Source organism: Taeniopygia guttata, chromosome 3 (assembly GCF_048771995.1).
Source record: "Taeniopygia guttata chromosome 3, bTaeGut7.mat, whole genome shotgun sequence".
Classification (NCBI taxonomy): domain Eukaryota; kingdom Metazoa; phylum Chordata; class Aves; order Passeriformes; family Estrildidae; genus Taeniopygia; species Taeniopygia guttata.
Window position 1 is genome coordinate 107372577 of NC_133027.1, and position 18928 is coordinate 107391504.

At 37.9% G+C, this 18928-nt stretch overlaps 1 protein-coding gene across 2 annotated transcripts in view; it reads left to right on the top strand.

Moving 5' to 3' along the window:
- The window catches only part of DISP1 (dispatched RND transporter family member 1), an 84935-nt gene that overhangs the window by 16320 nt on the left and 49687 nt on the right, over positions 1 to 18928 (top strand). Inside the window, exon 1 of one of the 2 annotated variants that reach the window (XM_072927593.1) lies at positions 12699 to 12830. The exons of the other annotated variant lie outside the window; for it this stretch is intronic. The gene's annotated coding sequence lies outside the window, so the exon portion shown is untranslated. Of the gene's footprint in view, positions 1 to 12698; positions 12831 to 18928 lie in introns of those variants that run through there. 2 annotated transcript variants of the gene reach the window in all.

An 18928-nucleotide genomic window follows, 5' to 3' on the forward strand; every position in this document is an offset into this window, starting at 1 on the left:
ATTTAGGGATTCCTTAAGTCTGTAAAACTCTGGAAGTGCAAGGGCAGCCTGCTCACCCTCCTGGCCTAGAAGCAGCTGTTGCACAGAGGCACTGGCATTCCTGCAGACAGAAACTCTAACTTTTGAGTTATAATGGTGGTGAAGGGAGTCTGTAAAGTGCAAATTCACATTACTGGAGTATTGTATGTGTTATAATGACTCATATTTAGCAAAAGACCGTGGATTGCCTCAATCCTGCGTAGCTGCTGTTAAACTTTTATTTGTTTTCCCTGATATTTTAGACTTTTTAGCAGCTGTCATTAATCGTGCTCTTAAACAGTGTGAGAGCTAGTTGGAAACAGGTGGTGCATGCATATCTTGAGATACATATGATGGTCAACAGTGTTGTTACTGAAATGTAGATATCTGTGCCACCTTGTGTTGGTCTTGCTTCAGCTGACCTTCCATATTCTGTGCTTCGGAGAAGTACATACAAAGCATTCAAAAATCAATTTAGGCATAAAATGTTGCTGAAACATCAATTTATTTTGCATTGCTAAGGCTGTACAAAACCAGCAAAGAATTTGCTGGCTTTATTGTAGAAGGTATGGATTAAAGCAGCAGCAGAATGTCACGACTCTCAGCAGAAAGACAGCTTTGTATGGAGCATTTCATTTAGCACGCTGCAGTTCCCACCTCGAATATTCCCATGGCCAGTGAATGTGGCATGTGTATAACTGGGAGATACAATTGCATAGCACAGTGGTATCTTTCACAAGCAGGCACTTTGGGAAGGCTCAAACTTCAGGCAGGATCTGGTATTTCGTACCTTATTCCATTTGTCATGGCCTATCCTATAGCACAACATTAGTTTTGGGTCTTAAATCTGTTTGCAAATTGAACCTTGTAAAGTTGCAGCTAAAGTCCATAGTTTTGAGCATGCTGTAATTGAGGACTTTAGAGAAGAAGAAAATTGAGGCGATTAATTGGGCCTCCTTAATTGAATCTGTGGTTGAAAGACTCTTATTAAACCTTTTAAAAATATTATCCATATCTCTGTACAATGTTGTTTTGCTAATCTGTTCAGTCAAGTAAATGAGGGTTGATTCAGAGCTTTCTTTTAAGCAAAGTCCCTAGACCATTAAGCTGGCTAAAATAAATGTAGACATTTGGTTTTCATTACTGTTGTAACTGAAACAAAAACATTTTAATGACTGATCCCAGTGTGTTTTGAAGTTTGTGCAACTTTGCTAGGAAGGTATTTAAACTGTAGTATCAGTTGCAAGTTGGCCATAAGCCAGGGTTTCAAAGCTGTTTCAAAGTAAGATGTTGGGTTTCCAGAGTGTTACAAAACAGGAAAACTTTGAGAGGGGAGAAGGACTGGAAGGTAGTTACCATAAAATTTGCACTGGGGAAATGAAATTATCTGCTAAAAGGAGACAGTGACAATGTTCATGCTGTACTACAGTTTGTTGCTTTGTTATAGAGGTGCTTCAGTTATTTAGAAAGAAACATGATTTTGAGCTTTAATACTTACATTAACAAAGAATTAACTTTGCCCAAGAAATAGTGTGCGTTTTTAGGGGGGCTTTTGGTATCTTAAACTTGCACAAAATGAGATCCTGCTTCTAAGGGAAAGAACTTAAAATATTGCTTACAGGATCTAATTTAAAATGTACTTTTTGGGAAAATATTTAGGTTGGTCTTGAAAGATGATGGCAGTGAAATAGGACAAACATTAGCATGTGGTCTTGGTCTTGGACAAATAAAATAATCTATAGCTTTGCATTTGTGGGAGAAGCTGGAGAGTGTAAAAGTGCTGTAAAATGAAGACTGCTTATTCTGTATCACGCTCTAGTCACAATAATGTCTCAGGGCAAACCTGCAGAAATTGTTGAAATGTTCTGGATGATCAGGGGGTCAGTCAGGGACTGGATATCAAGAGGTTCATTATGGCCAGACTGCATTCTTGTGGTTGCTGCTTGGCTTGGGTACCAAAAGTACTGTTTACCAGAATAGTCTTAAGTTTTGGTGTTTCTGTTTAATTTTTTGTGTCCTTATGGTTGATTTGGGTCTAAGTGGCAATTAGAAAAAGACTTCAGATGACTTCACTTAGAATATTAGAAATAGGAGCTATTTGAGCTAGGGAAAACCAGCACTTCTAGCAAAAAAACTCTGGAACTTCTTAGATGGAATTACAGAACGGTTCATCTAAACATGTTTGAATTTTGATGGGTTCTTTTGCATGCTTATAACCTTAGTGATTTGTCTGTGATTGACAAAAACCAAATGTTCTTACAAAAATCCCTGTGTCTTAAGCAAGAAGCAGAGATCTGAGAGTTTCATCCCAGTTTTCCAGTTGGTATGTTTAACCTCCACTTTATATATTCACCTTCTAGGCATAGTGTTCTTATGTAGAAATTTTGCATATCAGGAAGGTTTTATTTAAATGCCTCAATTAAAGATTTTTTAAAATGTCAAATAATGAAAAGTTGCTGCCCTTCTGGGATGGGTTGGAAAGGCAGTTTGCTTTTCCTTGACTCCCATATTCTGTCTCCAGGATATTTCTTTTGTGGTTTCACTGTTGGGATGTTCTAGTTGAATTGTCCCATTTCCTAAAGCTTGTGGAGAACATTGTGTTCTTACACACCTTCATGTTCTGCAAATGGAAATAAAGGAACAGATGCAGATGAATGTTTACTTTGGTTCCTCTAGCTATAGGTTAGAAATATATACATATTAAAGTTGGTTTTGCTAGGCCATGTCATCTGACCACAAGATCATAACAGAGATAAAAAATTTTGCTGAAGATACCTTGCCTCAGGTGAAGATTTTGGTAGTTCTAGTTTTGTGTTGTTCTGCACCTGAGAAGGAACAATTTGTCATAATTCAGTTTAAGAAAGATGACTTCTTTTTGTGATTATAAAATGCTAGAATCTCATCTATAATTGCACTGTTCTTTGAAACCACTTCAGTCAGTTTTCCTTTTTTTTAATACCTTTCCCATTCTAATAGTCATTAGAGGTTCTAAAAAAATACTACTTTCAAGTCTAATTTTAGAACGTATTTTCTTGAGAATATTTAATTGAGATTTATTACTATTTGGTAGCACCATAGTCTTGGTGTACTGAAAGGAAATACTAACTTGATGCTAGTACTAACATGAAGAGGAACATCTGATCTAGCCTAAGGCATTAAAAACCTTATTAGAAAGGGAAGTACCATTTCACTGTACAATTTATTCACTGTTTTTTTTTAATATTGTGTTAGTTTGAGGAGAGATGAGCTGGAGATGGCAGAGGACTGAATACCTGTGAGAAGGCAGAAAGAAGCCAAATCCTTATTTGTACAAGGCCTGCCAGAGTGCTACATATGTATAGGAGCAATGATGCTTTCTGCAAGTGTGGAGGAACAGAATAAGCAGGAGGAGAATGCACCATTATTAAGCTGGAGAAAAGGCAAGTTGAGGAAGAATGTGGAATCTTACTGTCTCAGAGAGTGTGAAGTTACTTGAGCCAGAAAAGCTTAACATCTTAAACAGCAGATACTTACCTCTCTTCTAATAGTCCTTCTGTTGGCATTAATAGTATGAGCAGCTAAAAGTTCCTGACAACCATAAAAATTTAGTGCACTAAACTTTGCTATATTCCATGGTTAGCATCATGTGGCAGGGAATTTTCAAGGCTGATTGATTTCAAAGACATTAAAGTGCCAAATTTAGATTTTTATTGAATGTTCCCTTTTCAGGAGCAGACAACTTGCTTTGCTTGTGTTATATTTCTCTCCACTGTTAGGCTGCAACTGGGAGCAATATTCCTTCTAATGAGACTCCTGAGCATGGAGCTGCAGTTAGAGCAGCAACATCTGCCTGTAATCAGGCTTTACTCTCTCTCCTGCTTTGTTATTTCCATATGCCAAATGTCTGGTGGCTTCATGCAGCTGTATCTTGCTCAAAGCATGTGAAGTATGGGGAAGAAAATGAAGGTGCTGTGTGCAAACTCAGGAGATGCAGCCATCTGAGGGGGAAACAGTGTAAGGTGGGAATACAAATTGCAAGGTCAGGAATGTGTGAGGCTGTTAAGTCTTTAAGACTATGAGGACAGAGTTTCCCAGTTCTGATGAACTTCTCTGAGTGGTTATTTTCCATATAACTTTTAGTAAGTTCAGCACACTCCTTTGCAAGGGAAGTAACTTCCCTAAGTTCAATGTCTTTTGGTATGGATGGGCTTTTTTTTCCCCTCCACACCTGGGAAAGTCAGAATGTCAGGAGTGTTGTTTTACTAGGGAATATTAGGATAGAGGGTAGATGGAAATTCTGTGATTGGGGATTGGTTTCTTGATGCTGATGGAGAAGAAAAGCTTGGGGGAAAGATGCAGCAGTACTGACAAGAACTTTATTTTGAGAGAAGGATCTGAGGAATCAATCAAGAACAAGGATGAAGAGGTCTTGGGGGGCAGTTGCATTAAAGGTAAATTTTACAAATACAGTAATTAGTACTGACTTTTAAATAAGAACTGGTCAAAGGAGCCATTATTATCTCTAAAGAATTGCAGACAGCAAAGTTGAATGTATGGGGTTTGAAAGGCAATTAAGTAACTAAGCATTCTTTGTGCTGAATCTTTTTGTTATTTTCATTATTCTGCTTGTAATTATTGTTATATCTGATTGGACTCTGTTAAAAAGCAGGTAGAACAATTAAATTATTTAAAATACAGTGCAGACATAAGTGCAGACTGATGCAGAAGTGCAGATCTAATGGGTGTGCTTGGGTGGGATGGAAGCTGGGCACAGGCTGTGGAGGGTGAGGTCCTGCAGCAGGGGAGGGTGTGCCACTAAAATGACATCAGTGCTTCACTTAAATATCGATCCTGTCAGTGGAAACAAAACAAAAACTGTATGATTCATGGAATTGTTGACTTGTTGGGTTTTTTTCCTTTGGTTTGCCTCATTGCTTGGGTAAGTAATGAAGGTGGCTATAGGAATACTTACTTGAAATTTGGAATTAAGCCTTTTTCATTTCATGATGAAAGAAGTATTTTGTTTGGGTGAAGATACTGGCATGGTTTCTACATAAAAATGGAAAATGTATAAAGTTTTTAGGTGACAAGTGGGAGTGAAACTGCAAATGTTTGTAAAAAAAAAACCCAAAAACTTGCATGTATGTGCTTTCCTGTTCCCATGTTCACATTACCGACTCAACGTTTCTAAAGGGTTAGTGGCTGGAAATATTTGTTTTCTATATGTCCAAGCAGAACTGCACCTTTATAATAATACCTAAAGATTAGAGAGATACTGTGTGTTCATGTAAGCCTCGACAGTTTTAGTAATTTAATTTCAAAGTAGTTCTATCACAGGGAAAGCAGCATGCAGCATTAACTACTTCTACAAATTTATTTGCTTTGTAGAAATGCAAAAATTGCAGCTCTTTGTTTATAAAAGGCATAGTTTGTTTGTAGATGAGACAGTTTGGTTCCATGGTGCAGAATTGATGATGCAGAGATAGGACTTCTGCCATGTCTGAAACCTACCTTAAAAATGTCTTCAAAATAGACTTCCAAAGTGAAACATTATTCAAACAGTATTAAAAAAATCATAGTTATGGGCTTACAGCTCAAATAATTCCTAGGGAAAACATTTGCTATAGAGTTGTCAATTTTGTGGTAATCATACTTTTATCTGAAGAATCAGATATTTTGTTGGTTTTGAGGCTTATGAAGTTCTTATTTTGTGGATTTATTCAGCACAATCATTCCTATATTTCAATCACAGAAATGTACATACCTCCAGTTGTACAGACTGCAGTGTGTAGTATTATAGCTGCTTTCTATGAGAGACATGATTTCCTGAGCTGCAGAAAGCAGAAATGCCTGTTCTAATCCTTAAACACATATGCTTCAGTACCATTGCTACTGGTTTCTCCTAACCTGATAAATATTGGAGAGAACTGTGTTATTTCTGTATTGATCTTCATGTGATTTCTCCTCCTAAAGGTGCATGCCTGTCTAAAAGCATGCAAATGAAACTACCCTGTCTTTAAAATTCTCAAGAAAAGAGACTTCTGGCTCATTTTTCTCCAGCAAGGAGATTCTTAGTTTTCTTTTTGTTGTTGAATGTTTGCTTTCAGTGGCCCACTCCTGTCACTGATGATATTCAAGATTCCAGAAGCAAAATTTTAACATGATTAACCTAAGAGATTAAGCAGAGATTAAATTAGAATTTCTTAAGCATTCTTGGTTCATGGAAAGTAGAGCAAATCAGCAGACTGTGAAATAGCAATCGGTCTGCCTTGAAGTTTAAGCTGGGAGTGGGAGTGCTGGAATGACAGATTTCTGCCTCCTCCCTGACTTTTACTTTTTGAGACTTTGCCCTGCACTTTTTCAAAGAAAGGTCATGAGTAGGAGCATAGTCCCCTGCTATTCCTGAGTGCTCAGAGTCTTCTCTGAGAGGAGAGTGAGTGGGGTGATAAACTGCTTTCCCTCTTTCCATTACCTCATGCTTCCACCTCCTTGTTTTTCCAGTATAAACCAGTGTTGCAGACACTACATTTTTTCATCTTCCTACAGTGACCTGATAGGCAGATTGCATGTTTTAATGGTTTGGTACAAAAAGCCTAATTCTTGTTTGTGCTGTGCTGTAAAATAAAAGTGTGCACTTTGTGTTTCTGCTTAGCTTAGCGATTACAGGAGGAAGTGGTGTTTGTATTTGTCTTTTCATTTCTCAGAGCTGGATGAGTCTCTGTGCAGAGCTCATTTCAGGAGATGAAGGAGGAATGACAAACTACCTCACTACTTGCATCTACTTTCTATCCCATCCAGCTCTGCTGCAGTCCATAAGAGCAGGTTCTACCTAGGGAATGGAGCAGTTTCTCAGATGCATTTTAGCTCTGTTGAGTTTAGTGGCAACAGCTGCTTCCATCTGTGTCCATGTGCAGGAAGAGATGTCCAGCTGAACAGGCAGCTTGCCTTTTTATTGTGGTGTGTATAATGCTCACATATGGTCTCAGTTTGCAAAGCTGCAGAGTATGACAGATTTTTTATAAAGCTCATTGAACAAAATATGACTGCAAGAGTGTGTATGTTTATATTTCAAAAACAAACAAACAGCTCCAAAAAACCACCCCAGATCTCATAGTGGTAATTTGAAGCTATGACCTGTTTGGTCATCTGTCCAAATGAATTTCTCTTATAAAAGGCAGATACATTATTTTTCTTTCTGTATTCCACCCTAAAAGTGAAATACTGTTTTCTGTCAAGGTCTCCAGAGAGGGAGCCAGGGCTTTTGGCCCATATTCCCAGTTCTGACAGTGTACCTTGATTCTATTTGCATTTTGTCATCACAGGCAAAGTTTCAGCTCACTGAGTCTTTGCTTTGCACGTCAGTCTGCAAAATATATTTTTGATGCAAATACATGTTTGGGCATTGGGATATATAGGAACTGTGGATTTAGTTAGTAAAAAAAAAAAAAAAAGAAACCAAACCAGTAAACTGAGAAGTAGAAGGTCTATTTTAGGATAAAAACAAGTGAATTTCACTTTTCCTTCTAGAAAAATCTGGATATTGTATAGCACATAGAAGTCTTTTTTTGCTTAAACAGTGGATAGTTGCCCTACTACTTGTGTTAGCTATTGCTTTGCAACATCAGCTAACATGAAGCACAGAAGCAAATTCTTTTCTCAAATACTGTGATTAAACACTTGTTTTACTTGTGCTTGCAGACAGAGGGGAAAGAATGGTGAAGTCCTACTTCTACGCCAGGCAGATTAATATACTGACAGTTCAGCTTTTGTGAAGAGGAGCTGTGACTTGGAAAGCTTCACACTTGTGAGCTGTTACAGGACAAGCTGAGGTGGAATGCTGCCTTAGGTCAGCAAGAAGGAAGACAAACTGGACCTTCAGTCACCTGCAGTGTGTACAGAGGGGTGAGGAAGCTTGGTATAACTAAAGTTTAAAAGCACACTAATTATGTTAAGATATTTGTAGCCAACAGCTAAGTTCTCGTGCTGCCAAAGGAGCTTTGGATACAGGCATAAATAATGTTAGGTGAAAAAAAATGAAAAGCAGACCTGCTTAGATATTCTCTGTCTGTTCTTATGTTTCCTGTAGAGTACAGATTTTTTAAAAAATTCATGTTTTATTCAAATGTTGTTAGAAATACTGGCTCCCTTTCTGCAGTACTGTGTGTTTCAGTGATCGGTATAGACATGTCCCACTTTGAAGTGGTCTATATCTAATTATCTTGTTAAAATTCCAAGCAGAGCTGCACTTAAAAATTTACACTGAGATTCCATCGTGAGGCTGATCAGTTCAGACTGTTTACTTTCAATCCAGGTACAACTGCTTTTTCACTCTAAGAAAAATTTGATTTCTTAGAAAAACTATGTAGAAAGTGTGAAGTGGCAGGTATTCTGATAATGAGAAACTTTGTTTTGATCTTTCTCGTAATTGTCTTTTGCAGAGATGTGATGTTCCTAAATGAGCACAAGTAACTTTGCACTAATTTGTTTTCCACATCAAATAAAGAATAGAAAAACATGAGCTCATATTCCTGGTGTTAATCAGGTATTAAGAGTATTAGAAATCTGCCATCAGTTGCACACAGATATTTACCTTTTGATTGTTTCAATTACACAGATTTAATTACATTTTGGGTTTTGAGGAAGGTACTTTATATTCATGTAGTAGGCAAGGTCAGCCAGATGCTTAGCCAAGGAATTACCTTTCCTTGGAAAGCTGATTTATGTGGCTTTCCACACCCAGTACAAACTGCATTATAGAGGCCTTGACTGGAACATCCTTGGGAGTCTTCTGCCCCAGTGATAATCTCTGAGGGATGCTGAAGTAATATCAGGTCATTTTTGAAAGCAAGTCTGCTCCCTTCCTATCACTCCTGATGTTTCCACTGAGTAAAGCTTTTTACTCTCAGTTCTGAAATCAAATCATTTGTTCAATTTGCATGAGCAGTCAAAAAGTTGTCTGATAACTTTTTTTTAATGGATGCTGCCTGAAGCTGAGTTTCAACTAGCATGCTAGAGCTCTTCCTCTCCTACTCCCAGTATCCAAGCTTTATAGTTATTTTCTGAACCATTTTGCCTGCATATATTTAGCACCTTGGTATCTTTGTGAGTTCTCAATCCTTGTTTTCAGGTTAAGGCATTTAAATTTTTCTTTGTTTTTAATAGCCTTATAAATATTTAAGTAGACGCTTGTTGGTAATTATTTTGTTGATAATGTCTGAACTTAAATATGGAGTGTAGCTGATGTCTGCCTTCACTGCATTGTTTCAGACTTGAGAATTTTTGCTTGAAGATACTATAGATGAAATAATAAATCCATACCAGTTACTTTGTGGAGAGAATGAGATTGTGATAATTCCTATTAATCTTGTGGTGTAAAACTTAGTCTAAAAGTCCCAAGATAACATAGTTCTGATAAGAAGTCATCATCCAGAAAATGCCGAAATTAGATTTTAATAGTATCAGACAAACCAGCAGAGTTACTGGTGAAACAGTGTGAAAGGGGAAAAAAAAGTCATTGTTAACCTTTCTGACAGAGGGGTCTGCAGGGTAAATTTTAGGGAGTTGAATAAATGTTGGGCTAATAGTCATTGGACACCCTGTGTAATGGCAGGATGAAACTTCGCCTGTTGGCAAAACTTGGTTGGCTCAAAAAAATCTACAAAAAAAAGTGTCAGAAAGCTGATGGATGTCTCCAGCTACCAGTCATTTCTAGACAGACACCTGTTTTTCACTGTGTAAAACATTGTCTTTTTTCTAGATTGACAGATGAGGAAATTGATGTGACTGTTATTTTCAGATAATGCAAATTATCCTTACATCTTATCATTGTAAGTGACCTCTCCAAGACAGTGGTTTTCTTCCATAACCTCCATGATTTGCAACTATTTACTTTTCTGCTGCATCCTTACTGCCATGGATGTCACCAGCCAGTGCACATCTGTCCCATCTGTTGGGTGTTTCAGCTGACATTGTGCTGCTTGAACTTACAAAGCATCATCCAGGTAAAAGAATATTTGTACCTAGCAGTTTCCAAAGTTGAAGGTAGCTGAAGGCCCAAGACAGGCAAGCTGCTGTTACCCACCTGTTCAAATGGCACATTTGCTTCATGTCACTGCTGATGGAGAGAACAAGGTACAAAAAAAGGAGTGGGGCCAAGGGCTGCTGTTGGGATTTGATAGAAATCAGTGAGTCCAAGGCAGAACATGCAGCTCTCCAAGCTCATGGTGTAGCAGTACAATGGAAGGCAAGAGATCTCCTTGGTTCCTTTTTCTTTGGAGTAAAATGTGTAGGTAACTGGTAACTTGGCTCATCAAAATTTTATGTGCTCATCTGCATCTCTGGTCTGAGAGTTTATTAATAGGTTTATTTATCTTGTTTTTTCTTCATCCCTGCTCCCTGACATGAGTTGTATGAGAAGTGAGAATCTGCCCTGACCAAGGAATTTCTAAGTGTCATCTTAAGCTTCTTCTGTCAAGAGTGGGCAAAAGTTCCTGCCAACACAAACAAGATGCAGAACTCAGATGCAGAATGTTGCATGTGATAGAAATCTTTGCAGCACGTGGATGCTAACAGTGAATCAGCAGTGCCCAGGCAGCAGACAACAGCAGTCTCATGGGATTTCTTAAAACTGCATATCATGCAACAGGATTTATGACTTTAAATATCTCAGTGCATTAGGGCTGTTTCTAATGCAAAGGTTGCATGTTCAAGTGGTCAATAAGCTCTCCATGTTAACCTTTCTCAGGACAGTGAACTTTTATGTACAGCAGTTGAGACACAACCTCACTCCATATTCTGATTTAACTTTCTGTTCTGGAAACTAAGAGCAATGTATTTGGATGGATGTCTGTGCTCCCTCTGCCTTGAGATGTGTTGAATTTGTGCTGCTTACAACTTTTCAAGTAAAACAGATGTGACTGGCTAAAGACCCTTAATCTCTCTGCCTGCTTGGAATCCATTTTGGATTGCCTGTGATGTAGGAGGGGAAGTCAAATACTGCAAAACATTGCTTTAAGCTGTGACAGTCAATGCCTGATTATCTTAAGTCTCCAGTGAGTGTACTGATTGAACCAGCAAAATCCTTCCACAAATACTGGCTTCTCTCAATTTGTTAAAAAAGTTAACTCACTCTTACCTGTAACAGGCTGCTTAGGGGATTTTGGCCTCTCTTTTGACTTTAAGGAGGAAAGTAAGTTTTGGGGATTTTATTATTCCCTTGGGTTCCAACCTGATGATGACATGCATTCAGTCTCTGCTCTTCTGTAGTGTTACTGTTGCTCCCAGACGGGTTCATCCCCTTCAAGTCCTTCCATTTTCTTCTCAGAAAGTTTGCTCTGAAGGCCAAAATAAAGGATTTTCAGATGTGTAACACTTCTAGATGCACTTCCAGCAATGCCAGGTATTTGACCAAGCCCATCACATTAAGGACAAGTTGAAATCTTGCTTTGCCATGGGTATTGTCGTTTTTATTTGTCTGATCTCTACCTGTATCTGCTTATTCTTGTGGCTATAAGCTGTCCTGTAGTGGCCATACCAGTTTGGGTTGTTCTCCTGCTGAGCTTCCATCACCAATTCACAGTGAATGTCTGAGCTTCTGGCTGGCAAGCTGTATTTTTGATATCCACCTTGGTATCTGTTTTATGGGGAACTTCATTGAACCAGGTGCTCAAAATATGAGGTACTTGTGCACAAGTAGTGGCTTGGGCCAAAATCCTCAAAGTACTTAAACATGGTCTAGTGAAGACATGCCTGTAGCTAAAATCCTACAATTCCTTCCTTGACAATAATCTGTTTGAATCATACTTACCTTCAGTTCCATTGATATTTAGCATTTTCTGTGTGACAAACTTCAAACTCTCCTTGTTTGGATTGTTTCTACCTGCCTGAGACCTTAGAGAATACTGCATTCATTGGGGTTGGGAGGGACTGCTGGAGATCACCTGCCAAGGCAGGGTCACCTGGAGCAGGTGACACAGGAATGTGTCCAGAGAGGGAGTTTCCATGACCTCTCTGAGCAGCCTGTTCCAGTGATATTGCTTTAAAGAATATTTGAAGCAGGAACCCTTTCTATGGCACTTTAAGGCAATATTCTCTTTGATTATGTCCTGAAAGATTAAGAGAATTTGCTTATATTGTCAGTAATAATATTGATACATAAGTTTTGACATTTGGTTTTTTTCAGTGGTAAATACACGTTAAAAAGGTGTTTCAGAGTAATTTAGTGGAAAACTGCTGAAGGCTTATCTGTTTCTTTTCTTTTTTTTTTTTTTTTTTTTGGTTAACTTTGCTGTTGGAAACACAAAACATGTAGGTAGCCAAATTGCATTCCAGCACGACCTGCTAGCAGGCAAGAGGATTTCTGCTTCAGTGCTGCAGTTCATTAAAGAGCTGTAAGCAGAAATGCTGGAAAAGTTTGCTGTGGGCATGTGATGGGAGATTTCTGATAACCTCAAGGCTGCCTTCCAAATGATCTTATTAATTCCATGAGTAATCCGGGGAAAACCAGTAGGGTTTCTTTGACTTTTGCCCTCCAAGGTTGCAATTTTTACAGCTCAGAGCAGCTATTAGTAACAATAACTCTTGAAGTGTAATTTAAAAACCCCAGGAAGTGTGTTCCTGTTTTTCTTTCTGGTGCACTTACAACTGACAACTCCTCTTCCTTTAGCCCCTAATTCAGTGTGCTGCTGTTCCTGGAAACCTGTTTGGAATGTTCTAATGAAGTTTTTCACTTGCCTGAAGTACATCAGATGTAACACATGAGCCTGGTTTCCAGCAGAGAGAGATTTTGGTCTGCATACAGTCAGCTGCTTCTCAAGAGTCACACTCCTGACTGGGTAAGGAAGGATGGGGCTGCTTTGTGCAGGCTCTGGGAAATTCATGATTTTAATTCTGCTGTATTGGGAAGGTGCTGTTACAGTTGTCAGCTCACTTGTGTTCAAGATAACTAATCCAGAACCAGAAAGTGACAGCTTTCTTGCTTTTAGTGAGGAGCATCTATGGAAATTTAGATTGTAGGACATATGAACATGGAATGTAATGGTCTGCATTGATGATTGGAAGAAAGAGCAAGAAGTTTTTGCATCTCTTCTTGTGAACATGTTCTCTTTTTTATATAGCTTGAGGTTGGATTTTTTTCCAGATTCTCTTATTTTCATTATCATTAAATCCCCTATTGAAGAGTAATACAAAGAGCGGTTTCAAATTGCTTTCTCTCCTTATGCAGCAGTTTTCAGAGTGTTAGCATCCCACCTAAAACTGGGCTACTTCTTTCCAGGTGCCATTTCTTCTCCTGTTCCCTTTTGCCTTTGCTCTCCAGAGTTGACATACATTCTGCATTGCAGAGGGCAAGATTCCTGAGAATAGCACACTGGAAAGGATTTTTTTTTGTGCCCTGTTGTCTGGATGTTATTTATTATGTATACAGGACTGTTAACTCTCTCTCTAAATGTTTCCCATTTTAAGACTGTTCCTTTCTATGCAAATTCACCTTGATTGCTCTTTAAAATTGGTTTTCCAGCTGCAAATAGGACTCTTACCTTGCTAGCCAGTGTTAGTAATGTATTTATTTGCTGCATATCTATGTGACTGTAATGCTGTTATAGTTTCCAGTTCAGTTGGCTGTCTTACCTTTCTGCTTTTAATTCAGATTTGGGGGAAACATACTTTTTAAGTCAGGTAAATGGGATGGGTAGAAGGAAGAGTATTAAAAAGTTTGGTCCAATCCTTGGTAGTGTTCAACCTTTGGTTACTGCAGCTGGGAGACTATGAAAAGTTTGGCTTTTTTTTTTCAGCTTCTTAAAATTTTCTCATAATTACTGGTTTTGAAGCCAGCAGCTGTGTTACTTGATGCATCAAACTCTGTTCAGCTTTGAGTTTTAAATGAGAGGTAAACAATTGTTTATTTTTTTCTTACGACTTCTAAAGCAACCTTTTTCTTTATTAAAAAAAAGGTTAAGAAAAATAAGTGCCTACAATTTGTCAATATACACTGTTAGTTTCTAAAGTTCTATTATAAGGATTTAAAGTTCCAGCACTGGTTTTTAATATTTTTTAAAGATAGGAGCTTCTGTCCTATGTAGCTATTGCTTGTTCAGTGGTCTTTTGAGAATTTAAAATAGTTGCCTGGCTTGATCAGAAGTTGATGAAATGTAACTGTAATTGATGAAATTGTAACTTACCAGTTAAGTTAGAACCATTTAGAAAGGGTTTTGTTTTCTAGGTATTTTTTTTTAAGTTAGTCTGTAAAAGCAAAGTAATTTTAATGAAGACTTTGAATATTACATTTCTCCCTAGTCTCATGAACAAAACTTCAGATTTTGTTATGCAGCTCTTTCCCTTAGGGGTTAAATAGCTTGGAAATAATCTTACCCTAAATTGGAGAACTCAAGGAATGCCTCATGAAGGAACATTATGGTGACTGGCACTTGAGTGTTTTGTGAGATGCAAGTGCAGTACAGGTCACTGCAATGATTAAAAAATGAAACTGGTTAATGGGGTCTGTGGGACCTGTGTGCCCACAGCAGCTCCTTGGTTATTTGCTCAAACTGTCCTGCACATCTAAACTTCTTGTAATGATAAGTGGTGTTTATGCAGACAGGTATTCTACACAGGGAGATTGCCTGCAGGACAGAGGCAAATTTCCCCTTCCCTATCTAGACTGCTGCTTCTAGAAATTATTCATCAAAGTTTTTGATTCCTCTGATTTGGAAAGTTTTGTAATTAGGGAAATTCAGGACAAGATGAGATAAAAACAGAAGCAGGAGATGAGAAAGAAGCAAAGGTCCATGTAAAGTGAGGAGGAAAGGTGCAGTACCAGGAGCATAAGGAGAGATTGCATTTGATAGACTGGTAGAACTGTGTGAAATGAGTTAATGAGTTTGGCACTAACAGTCATTCCTTTGAAGTATTTTTGTCCTGTTTTTTAAAAAATTATGACTTGCTTATTTTGCTGCCTTAGACTGAAAAGCAGATTGGGACAGCCTCTGTTTTCTTCCATCCTTTTTTGATTTGCCCATGTCTTCTGAGTCCAGTACTGAGAAACTGTAGTTCCCCACTGTGCAAAAAACACTTTTATTTCAAGTTTCTTTATATTCCTCTGTTGATTACTGTGCACTTGTATGGATTCTCAAGGAATTCTGTAATATATGGAAGCAATGATCTCATTTAGATTCTTATCCCCCAAGTTTTCAGCATCTGTAAGGGAGCAAAATCCAACTTTATCAGATGGAATAGACACACAAAGAAATGTTTACTCTGATAACAAAAGAGGCTCAGTGTTCACTAAGGTTTTCTGGAAGGATTTTCTTTAGTTAGAGTGCATAATTTGACAACTTCAAAATAAAGAATACTATAATAAATTGATACATTTATTCACAGTTTCAGCTAAAATGACACAATCAATGGCTTTAGCAAGTTTAAATAGTCTTCTGTCTATCCTTAGCAACAGATTTCTGTTAAGTAGGAGGATATAACTCAGTGTGTGCTTACAAAAATAGGAAAACTACTTTTGTCTCAGATGACTGTGTAGTGTCTTACATGTTTACATGTCCATTAGATTTACTGTAGCATGACTTTCTAGACTATTGGGTTGATTTAATAAATAAACAGTATATGGAGCATTTATCTCGTAAGTCACTTTGCTGAATGTGTGATGCCAGCAAAGACCAAACTGACTTCCCTCTTTGATACCAAGGGCTCAGTTGCTCCTATGGAGACTCCAAAAGATTCAGTAGGCATAAAAATGCATTTTTGTTTTTGAGGTTGTTTATGCTTGCATTTTGTTAGTATTGCCTCCACATTTTTGATTAAACTTTTACTGAGTCCTTATCTATAATGACAGTTTAACTTTTCAGAAGATAAATTGAAGTGACATATGCAGAAAACTTAATTTTTCAGTAGTGCTTTCCAGCTTTAGATGCAGTTTAATCACTTCTACATTTTATGCAAAATGTACATCTGCAGTTCTCTAAGGAATGTTTCCTAGTACCTTTAATGTTTATTATTGTACATAGGGAAGATATACATACTCCCTCTGTGTTAGAAAGACCCTTCAATTTAAATTTATTAAAGATTACTTTCCCCTGTCAAGAGGAAAGTGTCCCCTAAATCCAGTTCCCTCCCATGAAAGCGTGAGAATTTCTCCATTGCTTGGGGTTTGTGCAAATCATCTGCACTACAAAAGAGCCCTGGCTTCTTCCATTTTAGGAATCTGGGAAGGGTAAATATTTAGAAGTGCTGGCATAACAATAGCAGAAGTAGAAGGAAATTAAAGTTTGGGATCCAGTGCTGAGACACATTTGGCTTAAACCTTGGGTTAAAAAAAAACACAAGCTTTTTGGTAAATTGGTGCAACATTACAATTTTCAGCTTTGGAGTACAGAATCAGCAGGAACTGTTCTATGTAGAATAAAACACCCATTTTTGAAAATGTCATTTTTGTTCTTGTTTAGGCTTTTTTACTTTTTTTTTTTTTTTTTTTTTTTTTTTTTTTTGTTAAGACCAGAGTGTGGTGTTGTTCAGTTCCTTTCTGACAGGTTGTAGGAGCTAAGATTTCACTAAGCAAATACTAGCACTGTTAAGGGAACAAGGCTCTTTATGGAAGACAACTGCTGGTATGAGAACTTCTTGGATATAAAGCTCAGGGGCTGTAGGTTGAATGAATATATGAAGTAAACTGAAATTAAGACGATGGCATAGGAATTGATTTCATTATAGGAACTCTAGTGTTTAGGTTGCAAAGTAATTTGCTCCATAAAAAATTTTCTTTAGAATCTCTTAGAGAGTTTTCAGCATCTGTTGTTTTCAACAGCTGTTCGATATTGAGCAGAAAGATTCATCTGTTCTCTGCACAGCAAGAAAAATGTATTCTTTATCTTGATAAATTCAATTGAGCTTGAGTAACTCTTTGGATATTAAAACCAGTTTTCCTGGTGTGTTTCACTTATCTTTGGGAGATTTTTGGCACCACGTTCAAATATCTAAACGTGTCCAAAGACTGAAGTCTGTTTCTGCCAGAATTTGCCGTGTGACTTATGAGCCCATATAAAGACCATTATAGTAACTTAAGCTGATACTTGGCTTGTGTTTATGCAAGACAGCTCCAAATAATCCTTTAACTTAATTTTGAGCCATGTTGTGTTTTTCAGAGAGAGACTATATAGAGTTGACTGGGTAAAGAAATGATTTTGGAAAGAAATGTTTTGAAATTAGATTTATATTTTTCATCCAATTTAAAAGTTAAAACAAAAAAATTCTGCATTTCATTGTAGAAGGAAATAGAGTTTAACCTCCACAGTTAGTTGGCTGCTTGGGTAGCTTCATCTGATGCCTCAGGGCTCTTAGCTCTCACTCAGCTTCCTTCAGGTTGTATGGGTCTTCAAAAAAGGCAGGTTTCCAGTTAGTTCTATTGGAAAGTTGTCAAGCTTTACCATTACCATTCTGTTTTAATAGTCTTTTTTTCATGTCCCTTCCTATAATTTTGATTTTTACAGTTTCCAGATGGCAGATAATTCAGCACAGCCCCTGACAGATTGTGTTGAATTTTGGATCACTTAATGTCCGAGGGCTAGCAGAAGTTGCTCTGCAAGAGGAGCTAGACTCCTATAATACAATATAAAATAATATTTGGAGATAGTTTAGACCACTCCAAGACTTCGGTGCCTCAGTTTCCTTGCAAATTACTCATCATTTTGGTTACCTAGCTTAAATTAATACTGTTACCTATAAGTTTCTTCAGCAGGATGAGAAACACTTCAGTATTTAAATGCCTGTCCTTTCTTGGCTTATTCTTACTGGAAGTCCTCTGCAAATTCTGAATTAGAACAATTCAAAGAAATTCTTACTTCAGTGAGGTCATTTGCTCAACCTAGACACTGGAGAATGTGGTCATTTTTTCCATTTAGACACCCAGTGCCAAGTGGAAGTGGAATAATACAGTCTTAGTCTCTACCACAAAGATACAGAGACTAGTACAGCGCAGAGCATGTTTGCCTTCCTTGTTCAGAATCAGATATGTCCTATGCAAAAGGTGATATTGAATCTTAAAGTTGATTAATCAAGCTCATGCAACAACTAGACTAGATGTTTTACATCTAGTCTAGTTGTTGCATGAGATATATTTGGTTATGAAAACAAAACCCCTTACAATAGTAAGCAGAAAAAAGAAATTACAAAGAGAACTTAATTTATAATAAACTGAATTTAGACCAAGAAACCTGCACTCTATGGTAAGTTAGTGTCTTAATTGAAAATTAGTATCAGTCTGCTTCAGATTCAAGGTCTCTGACAACTGTGGAATTTTGGTAATAGTTCCACAGAACTCATGACCAGGGTCAATGGGATTCTATGATCTTTGCACAATAGTGTTCCGCTGGTAAAATAAATCATAACAGAGCATGTTTTAAACCTATTTAAGGCTTGTGAGACTATGAGAATTCTGTGAGGTTTCTGTTCAATACTAATGAACAGGGCTCAGTTGTGACAGGTGACCCTCATTTGGTGTAAGATTTACCATGACCATTTCATGGAGTGTTCCATTTCTTCCCCAGTAATTCACTTATAGCCCCATTTTACCTATCAATTCCTTATGAACCAGCAGAATTCAAGGTGTTTATTTTACACTATGTAAAAACAGACATTTCAAAATGGGTTTGGCTAGGATGGAATGGCATTACTTCTGGGAGTTCTTGAAGTAACCTCTGACAAAGTAGATCAGAAGGGAGGGACAGCAGCGATGAAGGCTCTCATTGCTTGGGGGAGGAGTAAGCAAATGGGACATCCAGTCCCTCTGTGGTCCCAGCAGCCAGGCAAACTGGTGTGCTGGGGAGCAGAGCTGTGCCCAGGGCTGCTCCTGCCAGTGTCCCAGTGCCCCTGCTGCAGCACCACACCAGTGTCTGCTCATGCCCTGCAAAGATGGGACGTGATTGCTGTGTGA